Source organism: Ambystoma mexicanum, chromosome 7q (assembly GCF_040938575.1).
Source record: "Ambystoma mexicanum isolate Mex_15411 chromosome 7q, UKY_AmexF1_1, whole genome shotgun sequence".
Classification (NCBI taxonomy): Eukaryota; Metazoa; Chordata; class Amphibia; order Caudata; family Ambystomatidae; genus Ambystoma; species Ambystoma mexicanum.
Window position 1 is genome coordinate 354,868,381 of NC_090941.1, and position 17,985 is coordinate 354,886,365.

Sequence of the window (17,985 nt, forward strand, 5' to 3'; positions counted from 1 at the left end):
GCAGATTCTTCTCCTCTGGAAGCCACGGACCTCTGGCGTGTAGATGCCCGGTGTGAGCCCCTCAATCTCCAGAGAGGCATCCATGGTGACCGTCTCCTGGTATGGCAGATTTCGACTTTGGCTGAGCATGCGGAGCCTGTTTGGGCTGCACAGCCTTCTTCTCTTCTGGCCTAGGCCTGTCAGACTTCTGCCGCAACTTGGCTGGGGTGGATGACTTCCTCTTTGAGGAGGAGCTTAATTTCCGGCTGGCTATGAAGGTGGATGGTGATGGTGATCGTGGCCTATCCAACCTTGGACCCACAACATGGGTGAACCCGATGGACTCAGACTTGGGGCACTTGGCCTTATTTTGGACCCCACAGATGGGGCGACCTCAAAGGACTTAGAAGAGAGCTTCTCGGACTGGCCACTCCTGGGTGAGGCATGCCCCTGCTCCGAGCACGGAGCAGCAGCCTTGTCTGAGTTATTCCATGCCGCCACCATCCTGTACCTGTCTTTCATCATCTTCTTCGAGAATCCCAGGCACATCTCACACTCATCCTCCCTGTGGTCCGGGTGCAGGCAGTAATGACCTGCAGATGTTTGTGTTCCACAAAGATGTTCCACAGCCCACAATTGGTGCAGGTCCTGAAGAAGGTCCTTCCCATCTTCTTCTCCTCTGACATGGTCGAATGGTGTAAAGGAGGCCCAAGGTGGCCTTCTGGAATCTTTTATAAATCCTTGCCCTTGAGGGGCAAGAACATTCACCGACAATGGATCTTCGTTGCCGGCTAATGACGAAAAGAGCACACAGACTCTTGTACACAAAAATGTTACTTTTCAGTGAACACATCTGGAAAAACGTATTAGATAGCTAATAGAGCAAACTCGAGGACTCCCAATACTGAAACGTGCAGTAAAATCTGAAGATGGGTGCTAGAGGTGGGGCTTAAGGAGAGGACTGTTATTGGATGGGGCAGTATGACCCAGAGGAGAGTGATTAGTTTAGAGGAGAAATACAGTTTTAAAGTTAAACCATTTTTTTTTTTACCGAGGATTCCCATCCTGTCGACAGGGAATATTCTTGAGCATGTGAATCCATGCCATTCCCCATGGTGGAAAACATGTATGCCCCCTCATTCAGTGGCCTGAGAGGACCCAATGTTGATCCGGATAATCAAATGCACTAAATTGCCATAACCACACATCCATAAACATATGTCATTCTCAGCTGCTGAGTGAATATGGTGGAATCATCATACACAATTGAACAAACCATAGAGGAGGGAGTGGGCATGAATGTACCTCACATACCTTCAACATCTCAATTTGGTAACTGTTCCTGCCAGAGGCCTGGCTGTGAGAATCTCACAGTGCATGAACAGGAGTAAACATACATCCCATGAGAAGCACTAACTTGCTCAAGTCACACATATGAAAGTGGCAAGATATGCCTCAAGGCAGAAGGAACAGCAAGGCACAGGTGTCTTCACTTCATGGATAAGGCTGCAGTGACCAAATCAGAGGAAGGGCCCAATGTACGTAAAGTCTGCACCTCACGCAGCCTGCATACGCATATAACTCTGTAAATAATGTGCTTATGGGTGCCTCCATCCTGCATGTACCTTCCCTGGTGTGAGCAGAGGCTGCAATATTTGGGGGCTACCATGCAATTTGGAGGTGTCGATATTTAGGTGGTAGAATGCAGATTTCCTGCCATGCGTGGAGGCAGCATCATTTAGGGGATACCATGTGGATTTTGAGGTTATGAGATGTGCATTGTGTGTACCTTGCCATGAACTGAGCTTTCACCATGAGTAAGGGGGCTCAGTGGAAAGGATGAGGACGGGGACGAGGGCAGAAGAAGGGTCCACCTGCTAAAAGTGGTGGTGAGCCTTCAGGTGCCCCAGTACCATCAAGGCCCACTAGGGGCAAGCGGGGCCAGCCTGCAGAGAAGCCACAGGTTGCACCCCACAAAGAAGCACAGGTGAAGGAGAAGGGAGCACCAAGGAAGAGACACTTCAAAGATAAGAAGCTTACAATCTTCACTGCTTATATTGACCAACAAAATGTTAACCTGTACACTTGGGCTGGCAGTAGCCTTACTGTGACCCAGCAGTGGAGGATGTGGCAGGAGCTTACAGATCTCCTCAATGCCTATGGTGTGGAGAGCTGCACAGCGGAAGAAGATCACAAGAGGATGGGTGACCTCATGAGGCAAACCAAGGAGAAGCTTGGCATCAATTTGGCATCTGCCCAGGCTATTGAAGGTGGATCACCACATGTAGATGAGTTGACCCCATTTGAAGAGATTGCTAGTGGCCTCATTAGCATTGAGCAGGTGGTTGGCATGGGAGGCATGGAAACCTGTGCAGTCACATCAAGTGAGTGTCATGTGTGCATACTATACATGCTTTCCTCAACACATATATGACATGCAATCACATGTTGTAGTACAGTTGGTCGTGGTCCTTCTCAATCATCCATGAGTACTACAGTAATGCATGCATGTACACTTCCACTGCATGTTGTGCAAGCCGGAATGAGGATGCTTGAGCCATGTTGGCAGTTGACATTGATTTTACAGCACACATTACTCGATGCAGTATTTGTTGAAATTGTCACTATAAGTGGCAATGACCTGCAAGACATAGGTCATTGGACACACTCACTGTGTCATGCGTGTGGATAGTGCATTGTGAACACTAATTGTGACTCACATGGAATGGCAATGTGCAGGTGCCGATGTCGGCATCATCCATTCACTCAGCATGGCAGCCAGTAGCCATGGAAGAGCAACAGTGAGAAGTCGCATGGGGTGTATTCCAATCAGAAGATGCAGTGGTTGCCACATAGAGGATGAGTGATGCTCATTTTTGGGAGGATAGTTCAGGTGTCTTGGGAGGATAGCTCAGGGCAACGTGCTCACCTTGGTAGCAAGACAACACAGAGCACCACAGGTTCGATCCCCAGGTCCGTGCTTAGAAACCTCTGGGTATTAAGCGCGTTATAAATAACTTATCATTTCATAATACTTATGCAGTGTCAATTATTCAGTGCTCATGCATGTGTGCACACTGGTCATATCAATGCTGCACTCTTCTCACAGATGGTCAAGGTGCATGCAAGCCTGGGTAACCACAAATCTGGCCTTGGCCAATCTGGCAAAGCGGGTGAGGGGGATTTTAGTGACACAATTTGTTGCACGCAAGTTACGTCAGCATGAGGAAACGTTATACTTCCACATTTTGCAAGTAGGCATAGATGTAGTGGTGGAGGGGCTCAGCAATTTAGCACAGAACTCCATCACCTACTGATTGAGCTTTGCTCTCATGCATGTATGTGTGTATGTATGGATGCCTAATACTCCTATCTGTGGCTTGGTGCAGGACATAATGTGCATTGACATGATTGCACATAGCATTGTATGTGTGTCAACTGTGCCTTCCACATTTCTAAATGCCCAGTTTTAATGTCTGATGTATATGTGGCTGGCCCTATTGTGTCTGTATGCATTTGAATTAACATATGCATGTTCAGCTGTGTGAGTAGGCATCTGCGTGTTGTTCTCTGATTTTGTGCAGGTGAAGATGCAGCAGATGGGAAGGAGGAGGAGTAGGTGGATGAGACACAGCCATCCATTATTGCAGCCCAGGGTGCTGTGCCGGATGATAATCCCCTTGTGTTGCAGGCCATCATCAGGAGGACTGCCGACTCATCTTCCGATGAAGCTGCCGAATCCGATATCCTCCAGGGTGAGGCATGGATTCCTTGAGTCAAACTCTGCATGTGGAGATGTTAGCATCAAGGGAATTCCACCGTGCAGACACAGGTCCTTTGAGACACTCTCTGCGCCAGGAGATGTTGGCCTCCTGGAAATGCCACCATCAAGACATTTTTTTTTTATTTTTTTTATTTGATATAGCTGTAAAAACAGCCTTTCAAAAGAAAAAGAAAAAGAATGTACCATACAATAAGTAAAAATATACATCAAAAACAACACAAAGTTTCCATATTAACAGAGAAAATATAAAATGACATTGAATTAGTTATAAAACAACAAATCGATTACACATTGAGAGAGACAATCATTCAGTAAAAATATTCAATAAAAATATTTACATCCCTCAAATTACTTAACCATAAAAATAGGGCAATCGCTATATCAAGAGAAAAAAAAAAACTTTTTCCAGTTAGGTCAGAATCATTCGGAGATTATTTCATTATGCAGAGTTTATTAAAATCAATCACCTCCGACTGTTCCTCCAAACATAATGATTGTATAATCATTGTCATTGCTATATTCATTTTTGAAATTTGACTATTATACAGGATGCTTCATGGAATTTCCGAATCAATAATAACACGCCCCTTAAACATATGTTTAAAAAAAATTGATCTTCTCTCAGTCAATCGAATGTTTCAAAGTCTCCATTTGTGTTGTGAGTCGACAAAACCTGCAGTAACCATTATCTGATATTTTCCTCATAAAGCATACCTCATTAGTGGGACAGATGTTAAGTCTGATTCTAATATAAACAAACTAATCTGGTTTTTGGATCAGGAAATCTCAGCAAATACTGTTCTGTATTATTGAGTTCTTTGATACAGTAGGGTTGATTAATGAATACTTTCAGTTTCATACAGGAGTTTCTGGTGTTAATCCAATCAGTAAGTCACAGTTTTTTTTGGCTCTTTCTGGGTTAATGACGAGGGGATCATTCTCAATGCCTGCTTCTTCCATTATTAGTTTTATGCATTTACGCCACTTGTCCACTTTCTTGTTATCAGATTTCAACATGTGTTCGCCTATTGCATACATTACGCAATTTGTGTCCGTAACCATTAGATATTTTCGATACAAAGAGAGAACTTTCCAACAATAGTTGGCATTCAAGGATATTAAGCCTAACGCATAACAAATCAAACACATGGAGGCTGTCATGGGTAAACCACATATTGTTTTCCAAAACTGACCTTCCAGTCTTAACCAAATTTGTTAGGATATGATGTTTCTGGAGTCAGAATTGGAGTAACCTTTTGTTTATAAAAAATCATGGGCGGTGAAATTGAAAATTTAACATACTTAGCTTGTATGATTTTCGTTTGTGCAATGGCAGTTCTATTTTTTCGATCCAATTCTCTAAGGTCTGATCTATCATTTGTATCATTGCTTATTTGTGAGCCCAAATATTTGTATTCAGAAACAGTTTCAATAACAACATTTTGTATAGTCCAGATTTCCTTTTCTTTTGCGATAATCTTTTTTAGGCCAATTTTCATTACTTTGCATTTGTCATCTGCAAACTGATTGCCCCCAATGCGAGGGGCATCAGAGATAGTTGTCTTGAAATTGTGCTCTACTTCAGAAATGAAAAAAATAAATAATGTGCTGGCCAAAATACATCCCTGTTATAATCCTCGAAACATTTCAATCGGATTAGATAGAGTACCATCTAACGCCAGCCTTATTTGGACTGTTGTATTGGAATGTAATTCATTTATTCAGAAAACCAGATAGCTCGGGCAATTTACCACTATCAGCTTTCTGATTAATAGTTTTCGGCACACAGAGTAGAAAGTAGCCTGGAAATCAATAAATGCCAGAATATCAGCTGTTTCTTGACTTCCTCTTGACTTTTAATAAGTTCCAGGATATGCAGGTTAATGGAGGTACCCATCCCAGGCATGAAACCTGTTTGATTGGGATCTTGCCTTTTAGTTGCATCCAGCCATGTATTTAAGTCTCTCAACAGGAGTCTTGCAAATAATTTGCCAGGTATGTAGAACAGAGATATAGGTCTAAAGTTAGCTGGGTCTGAATTGTCACCCTTTTTATAAATCGGTATCGTAATTGACTTCCTCCATGAGGGGGGGGATGGAACGGGACTTCAGAATTTGTTTGAATATTGTGAAAAATATCTGGGCCCATGCGAAGGGATGTTTTTTAATCATATAATTAGACAGATCGTCGTGTCCTGGAGCTCTAGATGTTGATAGCTTAGTTATATAAAACAAAATATCATCAACATCAAATTCAAGGATCCCCTGTGCTCCTTAGTCATTGATATTGTCAGGACTCATCACATCTGTATTGGCATGTAGAGTTTTATAATATGCTGCCCATACCTCCTGAAGGATAGGGTTCATTTGATGTACCAGTTGCACTCTACACCCAGATTCTTAAACAAGTGCCCATATTTTAGCTGAGTTCTTGAAGTATAATTTCTCCAACATTGTCTCGGCATCATGTTGATACATGAGGCATATCTTGATTTCAGTCAATGTTTATATTTACTTTTGAGAGTTCTGAATTGGGCCACTCGATCAATGAAATGTAATTTTACTAGCTGCCTTTTGTCGTTTCTAAATTGAGATTTACAAATTGCAACCTCATTGTCATAAGTATGAAGCCTTTTTGGCCGTGTTCTATTTTTCAGACTCTTATGGCTTACAAAGATTTGCATTTCTTCAACGTATGAGGATTCATGTTCAGAGCTACCAAGCTGCAGATGTTTATATGTGTTCACTAGATTTTTATTCAGGGACTCTAGGGTGAGTGAAGTCCAAGAAAATCTATTCTGCGCGCTGTTCAAGGTCATGTTTCAAGCCAAGGATGCATCATAATTTTTGCCAACAGAACACGCTAACCATTTCATGGACTGAATGTTATGATCACTTCTATCTTGATGGATCATTTGAAACTCTGAAATAAGGGTAAATAGACCCCCATCACAAAATTATAATCAATAAAGGCGGACTGTATACTTCTGTGCCATATTGGTTGTGGCGGGGTGTCACCTTTATTTGTGCCATTCACTCTAAATAATTGTCGTTCAGTCATGAGTGAGCTCCGTCTTTTGGCTGCCGGAGTAAGACTTTTGCCATTTTGTTCAAAACAATTCATATTTAGATCACCTGTTAGTACTACATGCTCACAGCTAGAATCAAGTACTGTTTGATTCAACAATTCCTCCAGAGCCTCAAAAAAGAGGTTGTCATTTATTGCCACATGGTTCCAATAGATATTTATTAAACCAATAGTTTTGTGCTTGGTTTTTATTTTCACCATTCGAAGAAAACTGTTGGAAGACATCCAAGGTTCTAATTGGATATTACAAGATAATTTAACAGCTATCATAAGGCCAGCCATTGGTCTACCTCTTACTGGGACAATGGTTGGGATTAATAGCACAGTGTGTTTATCCCAAATTGGCGGAACCAATAACCATTTTTCCTGGAAAGCTAGTATATCATAATTCCATAATAGACTATCTTTGGAAGAAGTTAAATGTTTAAATCCTCTGGTGTTCCATGAGGCTAGGGAGAGAGTATCTACAGAGTGGTTAGTTAGTTGTTTGTCAGCCTAAGTTCTCGTCCATCGATCATTACACCGTCCTCAGCTGGTGCTCCCCTTTGTTGATTTACCACAGAATTTCTGGAGTTCCCACCAGATTTTGACAGGTATTGATTTCCTAACATTAGAACATGTTGATGATCGAGGGAAAAGTGATTCAATAACACAAAATCCAGATTATACAACTCAGCTCTGGCCTGCCATGAAGCATTTTTGACAAACACAGATCTCATCCACAGTTTTACCACAGAGAGGTTGTGTTCTTTGACAAACTCTATCTGATCTAAATCTCCTGAACATATTCCCTCAGGTACATCAGCACGTATATTCATCACTGACTGCCTGTTTAAATCAAAACTGTGGAAGGGGTGCGGATGACATTGCAAAGTCAAATGGTTTAGGTGTTGATTTCTCTGCTGGGATTTGGGGCCCCTGGTAGAAGTTACATTCCCTCTCGTTTGCTTAGAAAATTGAAATTGTTTAACATTACTTAATGTTGGGGTTCGATGGTTTTCACTTTTGTCAGTTTGTACAAGAGATTCTTGTCTGTTTGCTTGACAAATGAGTCTCTTTAAAGATTGTTCAATTTCACCTCTCCAATCATCCATTGTTATTCTCATTTCACCATTTGAGTCAGCAGCGCCCAACCGCCTCCCCTCACTCTGCATTCCGATGTTCGGCTGCTCATTGTGTTTTGAGGAAATCAACTCATCTTCATTTAAAGATATTTGCTTAGATTGATTATCTGTTGTACTCTTAACTGCAGGCTCTTTTTGTTGTTTGCTCAATAAAATCAGGCTATCCAAAGGCTCATACGCCAAAGGTTCACTTGCAGACTCTCGAAATTTTTCTGCTTTTTGTAAATGCACATTTCTATAGTTTTTGCACAACGTCCGTACGAGCTACTGCAGCCGCAGATTTTGGAATAGATAAAGATTGGATAAAATGGTGTGTTCCTGTGATTTTGGAATTTACAGCTCTCTTCACATTTTTTGTTTGTTTGGTATTAACAATTTCTGGTAAAGTAGTCGATTTTTTTTTTTTTTCCAAAAATGTTGTACGTGAGAGCATTACTGCTCTCAGGCACATCATCATGAGTTGGTGGGCTTGTTATAGTGTTTTCTATATTTTCTTATTTCATTTTTTTTTAAGAAGACATTTTTGACCCACTTTACATTGCTCAGATAGTCCCTTTGATGTTTCAGCAGGGATAGTTGGCACAATCATCCCTTTATCAACTTCCACAATTATTGCATTATCAGTATTACTGATTGTAGGTATGATCTTGGTCTTTGTATTAAGTTGAAGGACTGCCTGTCGATTTTGGGTGCAATCTATTAACAGAAAATCATCATGTTCTGTTTCTGGAGCATCAATGTTAATATAATCATTTGCTGCAGTACTAGCCACCATTTTAAACTGTTTCTGACAACTCTTGCATGAGGTCTAATAACGTGTATGTTATTCATTCATTTTTGTATCTAAAGAGTCATAAAAGCGAGTCAATGAAAACAAGTTACCATTCAGAAACGTTTCTAAACCAACTACAAACTGTCCCGGTACAGTTTGGGGCCCCTCAGTAGAGGCAGAATGATTACGCCTCGGGGTTGGCTGAATGAATGAACAAGATAGAACAGATGAATTATATGCAGTCGGCAAAAACATCATAGGTGATTGTGATAAATTATGTATATTAAGATTTTCATTCTGGTTTTCAGTGTTACCATTGCAACATTTCGACACATCAGTGCCATTGTTTTCACAAACATTTGTTGTATTGCCTATGACCAAGACTTCACACTCATGAGAGATAGTTGGTATAATGATTTCCAAGGTATTCTTGTTTAAGTTAGCATTTCCCAGCTTAGCTGGTGGGTTTGGTGCACGTTGTCGCAGCTATCATTTACTCTCTCTCCTGCAAGGGTCAGCTGATGTATGATTACATCAAGAATGCCGGCTGCTACAAGAGAGTCTGGTGGAGTGTCCACAAAGTTGGCTAAGATTTTACCAATCGCAGCCGCGCTGCGATCAGTCTTGGTATCGCACGTGGGGGAGAGGAAAACAACGGACGCTCTACTCCCATAGCACCTTTCCCAGAATGTTCTTATATCCGTCACAGCCGAGCACCCTCGGTTAATGGTTGCTGATGTGGATGTTCTCACTAATAAAATCATCCGTGATGATGATTTTGGAGCGTGTACAGCCTCCTTAGCACAAGCTAAAATTTCAGACAGAGTCGGCATGCCTGTTTTTAAAGATAATACCATTTTGACAACACCAGATGTTTACGCGAATCAAAAAATGAGAGTAGGTTTCTAAAACCTATTTCAGGTCTAACCGTTTAGAGAGAACCAGAAAGGCACGTAGTGGTTAAAGGACTATTTCAAGGTTCTCCCCACCAGCACTCAAAAAAAAAGTACGTTGCTGATCAGTCAGGGGGGGGGGGGTTAGGTTGATTCAGTGTAAATATGGACAATAAAATGCAGTTACCTCGAAAAAGGTAATCTCCCTCAATTTTTGTTAATGGGGGGTCAGAGTCTCAGAGCGGGAGAACAGAGTTCAATACACTATACAAAAATGCGACTCCAAAATACCCCACTCATTGTCAAAACAGTTTGGGCTGGTGATATATACAGGCCGATTCATGGAATAATTAGCGCGGCGCAAGTGGGCAAAAACGTGCGAATCGCAGTGGAATAGCGAAAATCGCAGTGCAAGTGCGAAAATCGCATGAAAAGCAGCGCACATCGATTCATGGAAGTCCCTGCGCGAGAAAACCAGCGGATGTGCGATAAAAAAGTGCGCGGCGCACGTTGGCGCACAAGCCATCTAACAGCGTGCGCCAGGTCACAGCGAAAATCGCACAGGCCAGAGCGATAATCGCACATAGCCCGGCGCACGCAACTAAAGTGGGCGGAACACGGGCGTAACACTCGGAATGGGGAACAACTTGCCAAAACGTGGGCATCACGGGGGAAGTACAGGGCACAAGTGCGCGGAACGCCCACACGTTAGCCTACAACACGTATTCATGGAATAGAATAGGGCAAAAAAGCGCACGCTCAAACCAGCGCACAGGCACAAACACGACCGCCACAAGAAAGCAGGCGGTAGCGTCTCTGCGGCTGTAAGAAATGTGCGCCAAAAGGTGCGCCAACAAATAGCACCTATATACTGCCATGATGAATGTCCTATACTGTGGCCCTCCAGGACAAATGACGTGCAAAGGGGTACCCACAAACACGGACCCGCTGACAAAAAATACGTGTGCGTGTATACCGGGGTGCGCGGGAAGTGTCACACGCGATTTGGCCGGGTATGTGGATTTCAGGGGTGCGCGGGAAGTTCCACACGCGAATGGGCGATTGCGAGCAGGGTACGTGTATTTCAGGGGTGCGCGGGAAGCTCCACACGCGAATTCTGCAGGGTACATGCATTTCTGGGGTGCGCGGGAAGTTCCACACGCGAATGGGCCAGTCCGAGCAGGGTACGTGTATTACATGGGTGCGCGGGAAGTTCCACACGCGATTCCATCAGGGTACGTGTATTTCAGGGGTGCGTGGGAAGTTACACACGCGATAGTCCCAGTGCGAGCAGGGTACGTGTATTTCAGGGGTGCGCGGGAAGTTCCACACGCGATTGGCCCAGTGCGAGCAGGGTACGTGTATTTCAGGGGTGCGCGGGAAGTTCCACACACAAATTCTGCAGGGTACGTGCATTTCAGGGGTGCACGGGAAGTGCCACACGCGATAGTCTCAGTGCGAGCAGGGTACGTGTATTACAGGGGTGCGCGGGAAGTTCCACACGCGATTGGCCCAGTGCGAGCAGGGTACGTGTATTTCAGGGGTGCGCGGGAAGTTCCACACGCGAATTCTGCAGGGTACGTGCATATCAGGGGTGCGCGGGAAGTTCCACACGCGAATGGGCCAGTGCGAGCAGGGTACGTGTATTACATGGGTGCGCGGGAAGTTCCACACGCGATTCCATCAGGGTACGTGTATTTCAGGGGTGCGGGGGAAGTTACACACGCGATAGTCCCAGTGCGAGCAGGGTACTTGTATTTCAGGGGTGCGCGGGAAGTTTCACACTCGATTGTGCCAGTGCGAGCAGGGTACGTGTATTTCAGGGGTGCGCGGGAAGTTCCACACGCGAATTCTGCAGGCTACGTGCATTTCAGGGGTGCGCGGGAAGTTCCACACGCGAATGGGCCAGTGCGAGCAGGGTACGTGTATTACATGGGTGCGCGGGAAGTTGCACACGCTATTCCATCAGGGTACGTGTATTTCAGGGGTTCTGGGGAGTACTACACGTGAAGTGGCCTTGTGGGTCCTCCCAGGTGTACGCTCCACAACCTCCACGGCCCCTGCAGGCAGCCCACACCACGGGGGACTACCCTGCACCCCTGCACATGTCCCGCAGGCAGCCCATCCACCATGGGCATGCCCCCAGCCAACCCACATGTCACCTTGCACTACTGATCAACAATGCATGTGTCCCACCACCCCCACCCCCAGCCACCAGGGGCAGCCTCCACCAGGCCCCCACCCATGTCTCCCACCACCCCCACCCCCAGCCACCAGGGGCAGCCTCCACCAGGCCCCCACCCATGTCTCCCACCACCCCCACCCCCCAGCAGTGCAGGGGCAGCCTCCACCAGGCCCCCACCCATGTCTCCCACCACCCCCACCCCCCAGCACTGTGGGGCACCTGCCAGCAGGCCCCCACCCATGTCCAACCCATGTCTCCCACCACCCCCACCCCCCAGCAGTGCAGGGGCAGCCTCCACCAGGCCCCCGCCCATATCTCCCACCACCCCCACCACCCAGCCACCAGGGGCAGCCTCCACCAGGTCCCCACCCATGTCTCCCACCACCCCCACCCCCCAGCAGTGCAGGGGCAGCCTCCACCAGGCCCCCACCCATGTCTCCCACCACCCCCACCCCCCAGCCACCAGGGGCAGCCTCCACCAGGCCCCCACCCATGTCTCCCACCACCCCCACCCCCCAGCAGTGCAGGGGCAGCCCCCACCAGGCCCCCAGCCATGTCTCCCACCACCCCCACCCCCCAGCCACCAGGGGCACCCTCCACCAGGCCCCCACCCATGTCTCCCACCACCCCCACCCCCCAGCACTGTGGGGCACCTGCCAGCAGGCCCCCACCCATGTCCAACCCATGTCTCCCACCACCCCCACCCCCCAGCAGTGCAGGGGCAGCCTCCACCAGGCCCCCACCCATGTCTCCCACCACCCCCACCCCCCAGCCACCAGGGGCACCCTCCACCAGGCCCCCACCCATGTCACCCACCACCCCCACCCCCCAGCAGTGCAGGGGCAGCCTCCACCAGGCCCCCACCCATGTCTCCCACCACCCCCACCCCGCAGCCACCAGGGGCAGCCTCCACCAGGCCCCCACCCATGTCTCCCACCACCCCCACCCCCCAGCCACCAGGGGCAGCCTCCACCAGGCCCCCACCCATGTCTCCCACCACCCCCACCCCCCAGCAGTGCAGGGGCAGCCCCCACCAGGCCCTCACCCATGTCTCCCACCACCCCCACCCCCCAGCCACCAGGGGCACCCTCCACCAGGCCCCCAACCATGTCTCCCACCACCCCCACCCCCCAGCACTGTGGGGCACCTGCCAGCAGGCCCCCACCCATGTCCAACCCATGTCTCCCACCACCCCCACCCCCCAGCAGTGCAGGGGCAGCCTCCACCAGGCCCCCACCAATGTCTCCCACCATCCCCACCCCCAGCAGTGCAGGGGCAGCCTCCACCAGGCCCCCACCCATGTCTCCCACCACCCCCACCCCCCAGCCAGCAGGGGCACCCTCCACCAGGCCCCCACCCATGTCACCCACCACCCCCACCCCCCAGCAGTGCAGGGGCAGCCTCCACCAGGCCCCCACCCATGTCACCCACCACCCCCACCCCCAGCAGTGCAGGGGCAGCCTCCACCAGGCACCCATGTCTCCCACCACCCCCACCCCCCAGCAGTGCAGGGGGCAGCCTCCACCAGGCCCCCACCCATGTCTCCCCACCACCCCAACCCCCCAGCAGTGCAGGGGCAAGCCTCCACCAGGCCCCCACCCATGTCTCCCACCACCCCCACCCCCCAGCCACCAGGGGCACCCTCCACCAGGCCCCCACCCATGTCACCCACAACCCCCACCCCCCAGCAGTGCAGGGGCAGCCTCCACCAGGCCCCCACCCATGTCACCCACCGCCCCCACCCCCCAGCAGTGCAGGGGCAGCCTCCACCAGGCCCCCACCCATGTCTCCCACCACCCCCACCCCCCAGCTGTGCAGGGGCAGCCTCCACCAGGCCCCCACCCATGTCTCCCACCACCCCCACCCCCCAGCAGTGCAGGGGCAGCCTCCACCAGGCCCCTACCAATGTCTCCCACCACCCCCACCCCCCAGCCACCAGGGGCACCCTCCACCAGGCCCCCACCCATGTCACCCACCACCCCCCACCCCCAGCAGTGCAGGGGCAGCCTCCACCAGGCCCCCACCCATGTCTCCCACCACCCCCACCCCCAGCCACCAGGGGCAGCCTCCACCAGGCCCCCCACCCATGTCTCCCCACCACTCCCACCCCCCAGCAGTGCAGGGGCAGCCTCCACCAGGCCCCCACCCATGTCTCCCACTACCCCCACCCCCCAGCCACCAGGGGCAGCCCCCACCAGGCCCCCACCCATGTCTCCCACCACCCCCACCCCCCAGCAGTGCAGGGGCAGCCCCCACCAGGCCCCCACCCATGTCTCCCACCACCCCCACCCCCTAGTCACCAGGGGCACCCTCCACCAGGCTCCCACCCATGTCTCCCACCACCCCCACCCCCCAGGACTGTGGGGCACCTGCCAGCAGGCCCCCACCCATGTCCAACCCATGTCTCCCACCACCCCCACCCCTCAGCAGTGCAGGGGCAGCCTCCACAAGGCCCCCACCCATGTCTCCCACCAACCCCACCCCCCAGCAGTGCAGGGGCAGCCTCCACCAGGCCCCCACCCATGTCTCCCACCACCCCCACCCCCCAACCACCAGGGGCACCCTCCACCAGGCCCCCACCCATGTCACCCACCACCCCCACCCCCCATCAGTGCAGGGGCAGCCTCCACCAGGCCCCCACCCATGTCACCCACCACCCCCACCCCCCAGCAGTGCAGGGGCAGCCTCCACCAGGCCCCCACCCATGTCTCCCACCACCCCCACCCCCCAGCAGTGCAGGGGCAGCCTCCACCAGGCCCCCACCCATGTATCCCACCACCCCCACCCCCCAGCCACCAGGGGCAACCTTCACCAGGCCCCCACCCATGTCACCCACCACCCCCACCCCCCAGCAGTGCAGGGGCAGCCTCCACCAGGCCCCCACCCATGTCACCCACCACCCCCACCCCCCAGCAGTGCGGGGGCAGCCTCCACCAGGCCCCCACCCATGTCTCCCACCACCCCCACCCCCCAGCAGTGCAGGGGCAGCCTCCACCAGGCCCCCACCCATGTCACCCACCACCCCCACCCCCCAGCAGTGCAGGGGCAGCCTCCACCAGGCCCCCACCCATGTCTCCCACCACCCCCACCCCCCAGCAGTGCAGGGGCAGCCTCCACCAGGCCCCCACCCATGTCTCCCACCACCCCCACCCCCCAGCCACCAGGGGCAGCCTCCACCAGGCCCCCACCCATGTCTCCCACCACCCCCACCCCCTAGCACTGTGGGGCACCTGCCAGCAGGCCCCCACCCATGTCCAACCCATGTCTCCCACCACCCCCACCCCCCAGCAGTGCAGGGGCAGCCTCCACCAGGCCCCCACCCAAGTCACCCACCACCCCCACCCCCCAGCAGTGCAGGGGCAGCCTCCACCAGGCCCCCACCCATGTCTCCCACCACCCCCACCCCCCAGCAGTGCAGGGGCAGCCTCCACCAGGCCCCCACCCATGTCTCCCACCACCCCCACCCCCCAGCACTGTGGGGCACCTGCCAGCAGGCCCCCACCCATGTCCAACCCATGTCTCCCACCACCCCCACCCCCCAGCAGCGCAGGGGCAGCCTCCACCAGGCCCCCACCCATGTCTCCCACCACCCCCACCCCCCAGCCACCAGGGGCACCCTCCACCAGGCCCCCACCCATGTCACCCACCACCCCCACCCCCCAGCACTGTGGGGCACCTGCCAGCAGGCCCCCACCCATGTCCAACCCATGTCTCCCACCACCCCCACCCCCCAGCAGTGCAGGGGCAGCCTCCACCAGGCCCCCACCCATGTCTCCCACCACCCCCACCCCCCAGCCACAAGGGGCACCCTCCACAAGGCCCCCAACCATGTCACCCACCACCCCCCAGCAGTGCAGGGGCAGCCTCCACCCAGGCCCCCACCCATGTCACCCACCACCCTCACCCCCCAGCAGTGCAGGGGCAGCCTCCACCAGGCCCCCCACCCATGTCTCCCACCACCCCCACCCCCCAGCCACCAGGGGCACCCTCCACCAGGCCCCCACCCATGTCACCCACCAGCCCCACCCCCTAGCAGTGCAGGGGCAGCCTCCACCAGGCCCCCACCCATGTCTCCCACCACCCCCACTCCCCAGCCACCAGGGGCAGCCTCCACCAGGCCCCCACCCATGTCTCCCACCACCCCCACCCCCCAGCAGTGCAGGGGCAGCCTCCACCAGGCCCCCACCCATGTCTCCCACCACCCCCACTCCCCAGCCACCAGGGGCACCCTCCACCAGGCCCCCACCCATGTCTCCCACCACCCCCACCCCCAGCACTGTGGGGCACCTGCCAGCAGGCCCCCAACCATGTCCAACCCATGTCTCCCACCACCCCCACCCCCCAGCAGTGCAGGGGCAGCCTCCACCAGGCCCCCACCCATGTCTCCCACCACCCCCACCCCCCAGCAGTGCAGGGGCAGCCTCCACCAGGCCCCCACCCATGTCTCCCACCACCCCCACCCCCCAGCCACCAGGGGCACCCTCCACCAGGCCCCCACCCATGTCACCCACCACCCCCACCCCCCAGCAGTGCAGGGGCAGCCTCCACCAGGCCCCCACCCATGTCACCCACCACCCCCACCCCCCAGCAGTGCAGGGGCAGCCTCCACCAGGCCCCCACCCATGTCTCCCACCATCCCCACCCCCCAGCAGTGCAGGGGCAGCCTCCACCAGGCCCCCACCCATGTCTCCCACCACCCCCACCCCCCAGCCACCAGGGGCAGCCTCCACCAGGCCCCCACCCATGTCACCCACCACCCCCACCCCCAGCAGTGCAGGGGCAGCCTCCACCAGGCCCCCACCCATGTCACCCACCACCCCCACCCCCCAGCAGTGCAGGGGCAGCCTCCACCAGGCCCCCACCCATGTCTCCCACCACCCCCACTCCCCAGCAGTGCAGGGGCAGCCTCCACCAGGCCCCCACCCATGTCTCCCACCACCCCCACCCCCCAGCACTGTGGGGCACCTGCCAGCAGGCCCCCACCCATGTCCAACCCATGTCTCCCACCACCCCAACCCCCCAGCAGTGCAGGGGCAGCCTCCACCAGGCCCCCACCCATGTCTCCCACCACCCCCCACCCCCCAGCAGTGCAGGGGCACCCTCCACCAGGCCCCCACCCATGTCTCCCACCACCCCCACCCCCCAGCACTGTGGGGCACCTGCCAGCAGGCCCCCACCCATGTCCAACCCATGTCTCCCACCACCCCCACCCCCCAGCAGTGCAGGGGCAGCCTCCACCAGGCCCCCACCCATGTCACCCACCACCCCCACCCCCCAGCAGTGCAGGGGCAGCCTCCACCAGGCCCCCACCCATGTCTCCCACCACCCCCACCCCCCAGCAGTGCAGGGGCAGCCTCCACCAGGCCCCCACCCATGTCACCCACCACCCCCACCCCCCAGCCACCAGGGGCAGCCTCCACCAGGCCCCCACCCATGTCACCCACCACCCCCACCCCCCAGCAGTGCAGGGGCAGCCTCCACCAGGCCCCCACCCATGTCACCCACCACCCCCACCCCCCAGCAGTGCAGGGGCAGCCTCCACCAGGCCCCCACCCATGTCTCCCACCACCCCCACACCCCAGCAGTGCAGGGGCAGCCTCCACCAGGCCCCCACCCATGTCTCCTACCACCCCCACCCCCCAGCACTGTGGGGCACCTGCCAGCAGGCCCCCACCCATGTCCAACCCATGTCTCCCACCACCCCAACCCCCCAGCAGTGCAGGGGCAGCCTCCACCAGGCCCCCACCCATGTCTCCCACCACCCCCACCCCCCAGCAGTGCAGGGGCACCCTCCACCAGGCCCCCACCCATGTCTCCCACCACCCCCACCCCCCAGCACTGTGGGGCACCTGCCAGCAGGCCCCCACCCATGTCCAACCCATGTCTCCCACCACCCCCACCCCCCAGCAGCGCAGGGGCAGCCTCCACCAGGCCCCCACCCATGTCTCCCACCACCCCCACCCCCCAGCAGTGCAGGGGCAGCCTCCACCAGGCCCCCACCCATGTCTCCCACCACCCCCACCCCCCAGCAGTGCAGGGGCAGCCTCCACCAGGCCCCACCCATGTCTCCCACCACCCCCACCCCCCAGCAGTGCAGGGGCAGCCTCCACCAGGCCCCCACACATGTCCCCCTGCCCCCAGGTCCTGACGATACTCAATCA